Source organism: Nomascus leucogenys, chromosome 2, assembly GCF_006542625.1.
Source record: "Nomascus leucogenys isolate Asia chromosome 2, Asia_NLE_v1, whole genome shotgun sequence".
In the NCBI taxonomy this organism is placed as follows: Eukaryota; Metazoa; Chordata; class Mammalia; order Primates; family Hylobatidae; genus Nomascus; species Nomascus leucogenys.
In genome coordinates this window covers 90,337,131-90,350,765 of record NC_044382.1, presented here as the reverse complement: position 1 = coordinate 90,350,765, position 13,635 = coordinate 90,337,131, and the positions used below count along the sequence as shown (strand labels likewise).

At 33.2% G+C, this 13,635-nt stretch overlaps 1 protein-coding gene across 4 annotated transcripts in view; it reads left to right on the top strand.

Annotated features, from left to right (window-relative positions):
* SSBP2 (single stranded DNA binding protein 2) overlaps nucleotides 1-13,635 on the top strand; it is a 329,570-nt gene that overhangs the window by 219,637 nt on the left and 96,298 nt on the right. The gene's annotated exons all lie outside the window — the stretch shown is intronic.

The window sequence follows — 13,635 nt, the reverse complement described above, 5'->3', positions numbered from 1 at the left end:
CTACTGCCCAAGTTCCTCCACTTTTCACTTGTGCTACTCCAGAAGGCATCTTCTCTTGCCTTATCTCTTGTCTATTTCATTTTCTCAAAGAGCTACCAGAGTTACCTATTTAAAAATATTACATCTAATAATCATGTGCTTACTTTCTCAAAACTTTCTGATAACTTCATATTGATCCTATGATAAAATCATCTCAGGCCACGCTTTGAAATCCCTGTGATTCAGCCATGTTGACTTTTCTTAATATATCTTGTATTCTGTCACTCCCGTCCCCACCCTATGCTCTTTACATTTTAATTCTTTTGATTTGTAATGCTTTTAATTCTGTTGCCTTACTTTTTCTTTGTTTTTTGTTTATTGGTTTGTTTGGTCGTTTGGCCTCCTTATGACCAATTCTTCAGGTCTCAGCCTGAAGAATATTTGTTACTTTGAAGAAACCTTTTTTAACCCTCTAAAGGACACCTTATTCTTCCCTTTTCTAATTTTCATCACACTGGTAAATATATAAGTCATTGTCTTTTTCACCTCTAAGATTATAAGCTCCTGAGAAGAAGAACAAGGTCTGCTCAGCACAATGTCACATCTATAGTAGGTGCAGATATTTGTTGAATTAAAAACTTGCATTAATTAATGAAAATAATGAATTCAAAAGGTTGATTTAAAGATATATAAAGACTTAAAACATCTCAATTATATCATTTTTTAATGCTATGATTTTTGAAATTAAATTCAAAGCCATTTTACATGAACAACTGTCATATTTAAATTTTTTACTTCAAAATATTTTATCCAGTCTTATTACTCAGTAGTTCATAACACTATACCAAATGAATTTTGTCTGCTTCCAAAAAAATAAACTAACTCTTTCAGGATGAAAGTTTATTATTTTGAGAATATCCAAAAGAATGTGCTGCAGTATGTGAGGGCATATCACCCTAAAATAGTAAAATACTATGAGATAGTGAAATAATTTAAAATTTTGGGTGAAACATATTAATATTTAACAATTCGTTCTAGATAAAATTTAAGAACTTTTTGAAATCTGTTATATTAGATGCATACTGTTTCAGATCTGTGCTAACAATAGTGTTAAGGGAAAAAAACTGAATTTTTTGACTTTAAGTTTCTTCCTATGAGTTTAATTTCTGTAAATTTCTAAAGAAAAAGGTGAAACAATAAAACAAATTGTTAAATATGCCTAACCAGAAATTTTAAGTTCCTTCAGAGGAGATGTGCTTTTTTGTGTAAACTTTTTACTGACGTATATGGGATGTGATATTTTTAGAAGATGAGTATATAGTGATGAACTTCTTCCTGGGAAAATCAACACACAAACAAAAATTACAATGATTCATGCTATTGATGCAAAGCTGTACCTCCATGATTGTAATCTGTTCTGTGACAAAGATGTTTTAAATAACTTCTTAAATAGAAGTGCTGTGCTTATGCAATCAGAACAAGTGTGCTTTGGATTCTAAGACAGGGCCATTCTAGGATGACAGAGGAAGCAGATGAGAGAGGTCCCACAGCAGACCACTGGCAGGAAGTAGATCTGCCTTGAAGAGCTTATAGACTGGTACAGGTAATAGGCAGAGGTATGTGCAAATAGTCACCATTAAGATGGTATAAAATGAACAGTGGGAATGCTTTACAGGTAGGAAACACTATGCACCAGGAGTAGATGATAATAAAAAAATGAGTGGTGATCTAGGCAGTTGAACTAACTGTTGATATCAAGGGACTCCAACTGCAGGTAGTGCAGACTCAGCAGTGGAAATGGAAGTCCAGTGGCAGATACAGTCCCTTAGAATTAATATGAGGAAAGAACTCTCAAGAATGTTAGCTCTACTGAAGACCATTATCCTTAGCAAACTAATGCAGGAATGGAAAATCAAATGCCACGTGTTCTCAGTTATAAGTCGGTGCTAAATGATTAAAAGATGTGGACACAAAGAGGGGAACAAGAGACACTGGGGCCTCCTCGAGGGTGGAGGGTAGGAGGAGGGAGATGATCAGAAAAAGTAACTACTGGATACTAGGCTTAGTACCTGAGTGATGGAATAATTTGTACAACAAACCCCTGTGATAGGAAATTACCTATATAACAAACCTGGACATGTACCCCTGAACCTAAAAGTTTTTTTTAAAAATGTGAGCTCTAGTCTCTGAGACATTCACATCTAGTTGGATGGGAACCGAGTCAGGGAATCTAGCAAATAGAAGAAAGAAATGAACTCTGTTTTGGCACAAGGATTAAAACTAGATCCTGATTACTTTGAATCAGAGTACAAGGTCAAAATAGAGACCATCAGCAAGTTGATATGAATGGTGAATCCCAAATTATGGTTTCAGTTGTATTTATATTTTCCCTGCCATAGGAACTAGCTTCACTACAGTCTAGATGGAATTGGTGGGACCTTGTCAACAATTAAAGGGCCATTCCTTTGTGAATGAGAGGAAGGCAGAGTTAGAGGCCTGGCTGGCAAAATAGCCAAAGAAAAGATGCAGTGTGTGCCATTCTTCTTCCCCTGCCTGTGCTTCCCTCCTTTTAACTGTGGAAGGGAAAAAACTATTCACACAAGGCACAATTCAAAGCCACTAAAAGAACTATGACACCAGGGGAACCACAACACTTAGCTTTGTAAAACATGGAATTTATTTTTAACCAGAAGAATTGCTTTAATCAAAATGATAGAATTAGCAAGTACATACTGCAATAGGCCAAGTACAGTAACGTTTTAGGATCCATAGTTTCCTAGTTTCTAGATACCTCATGAAAAAATATTGTCCAAAATGAAATAGTCATTTAGGAGCAGGAGTGGGAGAATATTAGTTTTCAATTGCTGCCATAGCAAATTACCACAAATTTAGCAGCTTAAAACAACGAGTTTATTATCTCAGTTTTGTAGGTCAGAAGTCTGGGATTGCTGGGCTGATTTCTTTGCTCCAGGTTTCACAAGGTTGAAATCAAGGTGTGGGCCTGCCAGACTCTTACCTAGAGGCTCTGAGAAGAATTCACATTCAAGCTTATTTAGGTTGTGGGCAAAATTCAGTTTCTTGTAGTTGTAGGAATCAGTGAGGGCTGCCCTAAGCTTCACAGGCTTAGGGAATTTAGAAGCCCCACATTAACAGGCTCTGGGGATTAGGACATAGATATCTTTGAGGGGCCATTCTGCCTACCACAGAGGGGAAAAAACATTTTTCCTAAGGGATGACTATAATTATCCAGTTTATCTTACTAGGTGGTAGTAAGAATAGTAAGAACTGTACCTAGACTCTCAAATAGAAGCCCTGGGATTTTTACAATGAATCAAATCATTTATTGGAAAGAGACAAAGGCTTCCATCTTTTAGGTCAAAAAGGAGAAAGTAGGGAATGACCAGAATATATAATGGTTTACAACTTGTGAAAGCGGAGGCAATGTTAATATTTCTAGCACCTTTTCCTTGTGTTTCTCTTTAAACTATGGTATTTTGAAATGCTCTCTAAGGTTATTTTATTAAGTATTTGGCTAAATGTTATTTGTGTGTTGGTGGTAGGGAGTGTATTTAATGGAAAAGCTCACATATACACCTAGAGTTTGACCATGTGGCTGTAACGCTGATTTATTGCTCTGGTAAAAATTTACCCAACCTCTGAAATTCATACGAAGACAATAAATGCTTCTTGAGAGCTGAACATATAACATGAATGCTAAAATAGCTCAATTATATTTCATTTTTCAACAGAAGGTTTTATATGCTATTTAACTTTTTTAATAACTCATTTTGAGAGGTAATTGCCTAAATTCTGAATTTTGTGTAATAATGAATCAGTACGTCTTAGCCTCAGGCACATAGAAGGCACCTACTATTTGGGATGCATGTACAAGTGTGAATGTATCACCCGGAGATTTTTTTCTCGTAACAAACTGCTTATGTTACACTCTTTTTTGTTATCTACCTTTTCTGATTAAGCTAAATACAGAATGCAAGAAGCCCAGTTTCTGCACCATTAAACATGGTTGCTTATTCTGAAAATTAACAGTGAAAAATCAAAGGCCACCTCCTAAAGTATTTTAATTCTTTTAATGAAGTTTTAATTGTTTTTATCAGAGTCCTTTTGCATTTCTCTTGCACATAAAACATTTATTTGGCAAGAGTGGTTGCTTCTCCTTTGTTACCTATCAGACTTCCCATGCTCCATGGCTTCCGTATGAAAAGTTCGCATTTTGTAGAAATCACCAGCCAGTCAGAGCACTCTTTTTTTTCATTTGCGTGGCAAATACCAGCTATGATATTTAGATACCAACTCTTTGGCCCTTTATATGTTTTTAGGTGCTCAGGATCTACTTCTTCGTGGAATATTTTGGTTTTGTTTATTTGATTTTGTTTTTGATGTTATTTCTGGGTCTCTCTTGCTCTTTTGGAAGCCTAAAGGATTGAATACTATTCTGTGGATACTTTGTGAAAATAACATGTAAAATATTTTTGTGATTTAAAAACAGACGAAAAAAAGTAGCACAGTCAATGATACTGGTTCTCCAGACTGTGAGTGGGTGACTAAGTGAGGTGGCCCAGGGTTGAGTATGTGGTGCTAAAAATAAACTTGTGTCCCTGTGCAAACAAATGCCCAGGAATAATGTAAATGATTTCTAGGTTATTTCTAGTACCTAACTTTCCAAAATAGAAAAACTTGTTCTTCATAGTCTGAAAATTAAAATGCTTCAAATCTTATTTTATTGAAATGAATTATTTTAAAGTTAGAAATACCTGCATTTTATTTAACCTTAAATTTTAGGGATTAGGTTTATTTGAAGTAAACTTAATATGTGGTCATATTTTCTTTTTTTTTTTTTTTTTTTTTTTTTTTTGAGACAGAGTCTTGCTGTCGCCCAGGCTGGAGTGCAGTGGTGTGATCTCGGCTCACTGCAGGCTCCGCCCTCCAGGGTTCACACCATTCTCCTGCCTCAGCCTCCCGAGTAGCTGGGACTACAGGCGCGCGCCACCTCACCCGGCTGATTTTTTTTTTTGTATTTTTAGTAGAGACGGGGTTTCACTGTGTTAGCCAGAATGGTCTTGATCTCCTGACCTCGTGATCCGCTCGCCTCGGCCTCCCAAAGTGCTGGGATTACAGGCGTGAGCCATCTCGCCCGGCCAATATGTGGTCATATTTTCTAGCTATTGACAAAACTGGGTTTGTGTGTGTGTGAGTAAACAATCATTTTCATTTATGTTAGAAATAAGACATTCCAGAAAGTTTATAAAAATTGTATTTAAAAAATTACTCAGGTATGTTCCTCTAAGCTAATACTATGTATTCACCTACAGTCTTTTATACATTACCTTTTATCATTTGCATAATTAAAATCATATTACACTCAATTCTGTATTTGGTGTGCTTCACATGGCATTATATCACCAACGAGTTCCCACATTTCTCAAATAATGCCATTTGTAAGCATTATTTTTAATGGTTGAATCATGTTCCATAATTTAGATGTACTGCAATTTAAGCATTATATTGCTGCTGAATTTTTGGGTTACTTTGAATATTTCTTACTGTAAATATATCACAGAACACATTTTATGTATACTGTTTTTCTCATAGTTCAAAATTTATATTTGGATAGTTTCGGAAAAGAAGGGTCACTTAGTCAAATTTATTAATATTTTTATAGCACATGATATATACATGTAATGTGATTTCTACAAGTGTACTAGTTTCCCATGATACCAATAAACTGTAAAAATCCTTCTGGCAAGATTCTTAAGCATATTTCCCCAGTCATCAATAACATTGCAACTGTTTATCTAGTTGTTAATAACATTTGCAAAAAATGACCCTTCTGAGGTTTACCAGATCTTTACTTTACACCTATTAACTAAAAGGATTTTCCCCAACTTTCCAACATTACAACGAAAAAGAAACTAAGTATGAACATTGGAAAGGTTCACATTATTCCAGGCAAGTAATTTAAAGAGACCAATACCTAGATATAGAATTGAAACATCTGAGAATTAAAAGTATCAGGAAAATGTCCTTCAAATCTTTAGAAGATAAAAACAGATGATATCCCAAGGAACAAAAATCAAGATGGTATCGGACTTCTCTGTACCACTAAATACTAGACAACAGTAATTAACTATAGTTTTGATGAGAGTCATCAAAGACACTTTCCTATATATAAGGATTTGGAAAACAATATCCATTTACTCTCTGTTCAACTAAGAAATGTATAAAAATTAAAACTCAAGCATAGTGAAGTTATGTTATTAAAAAATCAGATAAAATTGAAGTCATTATTTTGGATGCTAAGAGTATGGTTACAAAATTGAAGGTTAAGGTCAAAAATTATTACTGAAGAAGAGATGATAAAAACAAAAATGTATGTCTAAAACACCAGATGTTTATAATAAGGATTGGGAAGTGGAAGAGGGAGATGTAGAATAGGAAAAATAAGCTAGCTTCTTCATTTTTCATAGGTAAAGGCAAATAATATTGTTTGTCTTAACTTTAATACCTTTAAAACTTAGGATAAAGAAAGTTTCTGATTTTAAAGGACATTTCATTAGATGCATTTCAGAAACTTTTCTACTAACAAGTAAAACAGTTAAATAAAATATAGCCATAAAGTTTAAAAATAAATGGATGGGAGATGATTTATTATGCAAGCACAAAAGGAAAGTTGAGCTTGCAATATTAATTTTGGACAAAATAGATTCAAGGCAGTGATTACTAAACATGAAAAAGAAAGTGACTTTTAATAAAGGATAGAATCCACAGTAAAGATAAACATTGTGCTAATGAACACAGAATTAAAATATGTAAGGCAAACATTGGTAGAGGCACAAGGAGAAATGGACAGACAACAGTGTGGGCATTGTATATATATTTGAAAGAGCAAGGGACAAAAATTAGAGACAATTTGAAGATATTAAGCCAATAGATTAAAATGTGGACAGAGAATAAGGATATTTACTAAGTATCCATGGGAAATTATAACAATCATTGATTAGACCACAAAAAATTGTTCAATAAATTTCTAAATACAAAAATTGTATAATACATCTTACCTGGCCACAATTGGAAAACTAGAAAGAACAAATTAAAAAATAAAACCTCCAATTATTTGTGAATTAAAGTGTATCTTTTATTATGTCTGCAAACTTGATATTGGTGTTCTCATTTTTTTCGTAAATCATTGAATTACTGTAATATTCGTTGCCAGTTGCATTCAATAACTGTTTGGCAAGTAAATTGTAATCATTAGATGGCTTAAGAAAAAAATTGTGAACACCAATGTCAAACTTTGCAGATGCAACCAAGGGTAGATTCAGAGCCAAATTTGTAGTTTTATATTCTTTGGATTTTAAAAAGAGGGGAAAATAGACCAGGTGTGGTGGCTCACGCCTATAATCCCAGCACTTTGGGAGGCTAAGGTGGGTGGATCACTTGAGGTCAGGAGTTTGAGACCAGCCTGGCCAACGTGGTGAAACCCTGTCTCTACTAAAAATACAAAAAATAGCTGGGCGTGGTGGCGGGTGCCTGTAGTCCCAGCTAATTGGGAGACCAAGACAGGAGATTTACTTGAACCTAGGAGACAGAGGTTACAGTGAGCCAAGACAGCACCACTGCACTCCAGCCTGGGCAACAGAGCGAGACTCCATCTCAAAAAAAAAAAAATAATAAAAGAGGGGAAAATAGCTACTAATTTAATTAAGATGTTTGAAAATAAATACTAAAACCTTTAAAAGGCTGGAGAATGCAAATAATTTGTTAAAAAGAAGTAAACATGTTAATGAAACAGAAAAAAGGTAAATTAATCGACCAATTCCTGGCAAAGATGATGAGAATGCTAATTCAGTTTAAGAGGGAGAAAATAAATCATCATCTCTGGGGGCCTACAATTCAGAAAGACAGTCCAGGGCAGGGGGGCAGACTCTGCTCCACAAAGTCATCCAGAGATTGAAACTAGCAGGTGCTCTGCCATCGTATAAGGCATCCTTTTTTTTGGTCTGCATGGCAGAAATTAGATCTCTGAAACATTTGTGTTCCAGACAACAGGAGGAGAAAGAAAGGAGGGAGTATTACAAACAAGACCTAAAGACCAAAGTTCTAGAAGTGTCACGTGTCTCTTCTGCTCATATTCCATCAGTAAGAACCTGATTTTTGGTGAGAATACAGGAGACTGAGAAATGTAATACAGCTGGGATGCCATGTGCCTGGCTGGTAGAAGAAAGGAAAAACATATTTTTGTGGTCTGCTTAGCAGTGTCTCTCACACCTGCTACAGAGGACCTTTATAAATTATGTAAAAGTAGTGTATATATGGATAAAACTAAATATTTCAATGACATGAGTGTTCTGAGAAAATGTAAATGAACCAAATTGAAGAAAAGAGAAGTAGAAAATATGAAAAGATAATAATTATTTCCAAAGTTGCCTTTGTCTAAGGCAGTTTTACTGCTTTACTGCTGTGTCTTTTAACTTTCAATAAGTAGATAAATACCATATTATATAAACTTCTTCAGAGCATTATAAAAAACAATTTGCTATCAATTCCTTTTGAAAAGGTAGAATAATCCTGATGCTCAAGCTTGAAAAATATAATACATCAAAGGACATTCTAGACCCATCTCATTGAGAATAGGGATGTAAAACTCCTACATAAAATATTACTAAATATAATTCAGTAGCCTATTAAATGCATCATGCATGATGATCAAGCATGACTTATCTCAGAAATACAATGATGATTTAAGAAAACTGTCAATATGTGATTACTTATATCATGCTTCCCAAAAGAAACACTAAATAATACTACTCAAAAAATGAAAAGGCAAAAAGCATATTTTCTTATTCCTAATTTCTTTGAAAATTGTTTTTTATAGTACTAGGCAAAGGATGATTTCTTAGTATGATGAATAATATGTCCTCAACCAATAGCCAAAATATTTTACTGTGCTTTACACTAAAGTTGCCAACATAAGATACTACTATCATTATTTTAAGTGTTTCTCATAAAGTACCTACAGACGGCTTATGTCTTAGTTCATTCTGTGCTGCTATAACAGAATACCCGAGACTGGGTAGTTTATAAAGAACATAAATTTATTTTCTCATAGTTCTGGAGGCAGGGAAGTCCAAGATTAAGGCACCAGCATCTGGGTCTGGTGCGGGCTTTCTTGCAGCATCCTCACATGGCAGAGGGAAAGCTACAATAAACTCCTTCCGTCAAGCAAGCCCTTTTATAAGGATGCGTAATACCATTCTCAAGGGAGGAACCCTCAAGACCTACTCACCTCCTAAAGGGCCCGCCTCTTACTACTATCACACTGGCAACACCTGAATTTTGGAGGGGACACATTTGTACCACAGCAGCTTAAAAACAGTACAGATGGCTAAATAAGGAAAATCTATAATCCCCTGCTCAGCCTCTTCCTACTCACCCCTCCCTTTAATCCCTTTTCCAGTTTCTAATAATCATAGCACTATTTTAATTCCTCTGTTATTATCTTCATATACTTAAAATACTTTTCATACACATAAAATTATTTTTCCTATTTTACCAAATATAGACTGTCTTGATTCTTCACTGTATAATTAGGCAAACAGTTCTCTAGCATTCTTAGTAAATAAATTGTTATTCAATATGTAGAATCTTGATAAATGCGAATTGTGTTTAGTAATAAATTGCATCCTAATTTTATTTTTAAACAAATTTGTATTTAATGCCTGTTGCTTTGAAACTTTCATACAGAGTATATACAACTTTTTTTCCCTACCAAAGACCAACAGTGATAATAACTAAATTTAAAATAAGGTTTTTAACTTTTATTTCAAGTTTTTATTTAACAGGAGAAAAATATAAAATAAGAGTATATTTCTCTGTTCCTGAAATTCAGAAAATAGGGAATTAGAATAAAATATTTTTAAAAATCAGTCATATAGCATTTCAGAGAAATGGGAAAATGGGAAATGATGAAATAAGTAACATAAACATATTGACTCACGCCTTCTTAGAGGGTAGAATGGTGTAAGTACAAAAAGTTCCAGAGAAGATGACCACACAAACTGAACAAAATGTAAGTACATAGAAACATGAAGAAAGATATCATGGTAACTCTATAAGTTCATTTTAATATTTCCTTGAGAAAACAAATAATTGTTCCATACTTTAATTGATTTGAGAACACCAAATTTAAAATATTGGATTTACAAAAAGTCAGTAAAATTATATTTGTATTTTGGGAAAATGAAAAAGAAATAAAAAATAAAGTTGTCACTCTCCAAAAAAAAAAACAAACTTGAAATTTAGGACAGATGGCTAAGTAAATGCTTCAAGAGCAGTTAGAAAATACATTATCTGGCAGTGCATGATAAAAGCATGCAAATTGATCTGTTAGAAGAAACAAAACACTTTCAACGATAATACTGTTATATCTGCACTGAAGTCTTATATATTCAGTTTAGAGGAAATATTGTAAACCCATATTATTTGTATGTTTTTCTCTTTTAAGAGAGAGCTATAATGAAAACTCAACCCTAAATAGTCATGGATATATTATATAGTAAAGGATTTTCTATGCTACTCCAATGGGAATTCACATAAATTCAGTGAAACTAATGCTTTCTAGTAGTTCTTAACTATAATTAAACTGTTTGCTCTCCTTTTGTGATTTTGTCACAACATCATAGAGTAATAATACATGCTTTATGATTCAGGCCCAACAACAACTTTCTGTGGATCATGGGTAAATTTGACTCATGAGTTTTGGAAGTAAGCTTGAGAGAAGTCTCAGAAATTTCAGCAGCATAACCAAAGAAATGTGGTACTTCTCCCATCTAAATAAATTTCTAATTCTAAAAACTTCTTATTTACCTTACAGTTTCAAAGCATGCATTATTTATTTGCTACTGTATATAAATTAGCAGGTTAGGCAGTTTGAGAAATATACTCTTTTACAATGCTGAGAGCACCATTTAGTGTACCTCTATAGTGTTTATTATCAGCATATGTTAATGATCAGCATAGGGTACCAAATGGTACCCTAAGCTGAGTCTGCATAATACAGTAGAGAGGGAATTATCTTTTGCCAATAAATCCCAGCAGAGTGAATGGATAATTTAGCTAAAAAGTGTGGTCCACAAAGTGAAGTTTGGGCCAAAATGCTGTGGACTAGTGCTTTGTACTGGGTATATTGGATAGTTACCAGCATTCAGCACACTTCACTTTGTGTCTTTAGGTCAAGGCTAGAAGTTACTATCACATCAGATAACTCATGCTGTATACGATGAATCATCTAGCTATAAAAATCTTTATTTTCAAGACACTTCTCTTGTTATGCCTAAAGTATGAATATTAAGAAAGAGGAACTTCCACAAAATTATTGTGCCACTTTGAAGGAATAGGTACAAACTGTAAAAATGTGGTACATCTTGAAATGTAGGAAGGGAAATCAGTTAGTAGTCACTGTAACTGGATTCATTCATTTGTTTGATTTGTTGATTGCTTGACTATCCTATTTAAAATTACAATCTTTGCCTGTTTTACTGGGAATTCTCTATTCCCCATCCTTTTTTCTTCTTAGATCATGGATAAATATATTTTGTTTGTTTTACTCATTGTCTTTCTTCCCTCACTAGAATGCTGGCTTTATGAGGGCAAAGATTTTTTTTCCTATTACATTAACTACTATATTACAAAACTTAAAAATCCTTGACTATATGTAAGAAGAGAGAATAAATTCTGTATTTCTATTGAATTTATTAAATTAAAGCATAAGATGAAAATTCAGAAGCCATTGTAAAGGTTTAACTTGCTTAAATCTTCATCAAATGATTTATTTTGTTTTGCTTTTACATAATAGCAAGAAAAAAAACCCAGGAAACATATGTAATTAAGAACTTTGAAGAAAACCCTACCAACCTAGCATATGATATAGCTTTAAACAATGTAGCCTGCCAAAAAAGGAAGAAATAAATAAGCAATTAGTCAAATATTTAACTGTGAATTTTACGTTTCTTTACCAGCATCCTTACCTGTTGAATTTTAGTTCAGCTACAAATGAATACAAATGCCTATTCCTTTGAATAGAGAAAAAAACATATTTTATATACTTCTTAGGCAACTGGAATTGAGTGAGAAATTATATCTCTGAACTACACTAAAAAGTTTTAGTAATTCAGTAAATTCTGTCTTGTCACTTTGTACATATGCTCAGTGTTATAGTATACATTTGAAAGTACAGGTGAGTGTGATTTCCAAATTTGTCTTTTTTAATATGTCTTTTTATTGTTATACAATTTTCTATTCTGCAGTTAATTAGAACAATAGTGATAGGCTATGTCTAGCTTTTCATACTAAGAGCAACTTCTACATGACAGTAATTTCAGCCATAAAGATATAGATCAAATCTTTCTTCCTAGATCTGGATGTAATTGTATTTATTCAAACTAAAAGAGGTTGTGTTTGATGATATTTTTTCTTCTTACTGTAACATCGTTGTATTAAAATTTTACACGTTTAGTTAAAATGAAAAAAAGCAATTTGCTTCTCTTTTTTTAAAACATGAGTGTTGCTGTGTAAAGCTCAATAGAGCAATAACTGACAAATGGTAGGTATTCCATTAATGTGCACTAATTGAAATTGCATGTTTTTTCTTAGAATAATAGATCCATATTTCATCTTAAAATCTAAGAAATACTATTTCTTCTTTTATATTCATATGCCTTATCAGAAGTTTAAAATTTTGACATTCATAGGTAAGCAACATTTCAGATAATCACATTTAAATCTAGACTTCCTCAGGAAATACTAAAATCACTGGCCTTAATTATTAACAACTGACAGTACTATAAAATAAACATATTTAGTATTTTTTTTAACAATTTATATACTGGGAAATAATGTGCTACAAACATACTGAGATTTTACATCTTATAATGGAATATTAACGCATGAATGAACACACTGAAATATAGGTGAAGATGCAACAGATACACTAGATACAAGAGTTGCTTTGATTTCTCGTCATAGCAGAACTGTTCAATTCAAACTGATCTATCTTCAGCGTATTTCTGATCCCTTCTTGACTGTTTTTAGTATTTGTAATCTGTCTAATCAGGTTGAGGGATGAAATCTATGATTGTAGAACAGTTGTATGTATAACTGCCCTATGTAAGTATTAAATCTATAATGTTGATTTTATTACAAAGAGTCTAACCCAAAGTTTTTCATACTCCTATTTTATAAAATACCAGGATTCCATGAAATAATTTGCAAGTGAAGTCGACTTTGAATTTTTCAATTTGATTTTTTTCATAATTTGTATGAGACTATTCTCTCCAAATCTGATTTATTTCTCCTATTCAATCTCTTATTTACTTTTTCGTCCTCACCACCCTATATATTTTGGCTACCAGTTACAGTATATCAGAAAGTGAATAATGTGAGTGTTGCCACCTATAGGCAGGAAATTTAATTATACTTGTTTATGACATAAAAGCATAATCTTAAAAAAAAAAAGAGAGAGAATTATTTTTGTCAGCTCCTACAATCCACCCCACCATCTTCAAACTTTTTACCTATTTATTCACTTATTTGTTTTTGATGTTGCCATTTCAGATGCCTGTGCCTTAAAATAAAGCATTT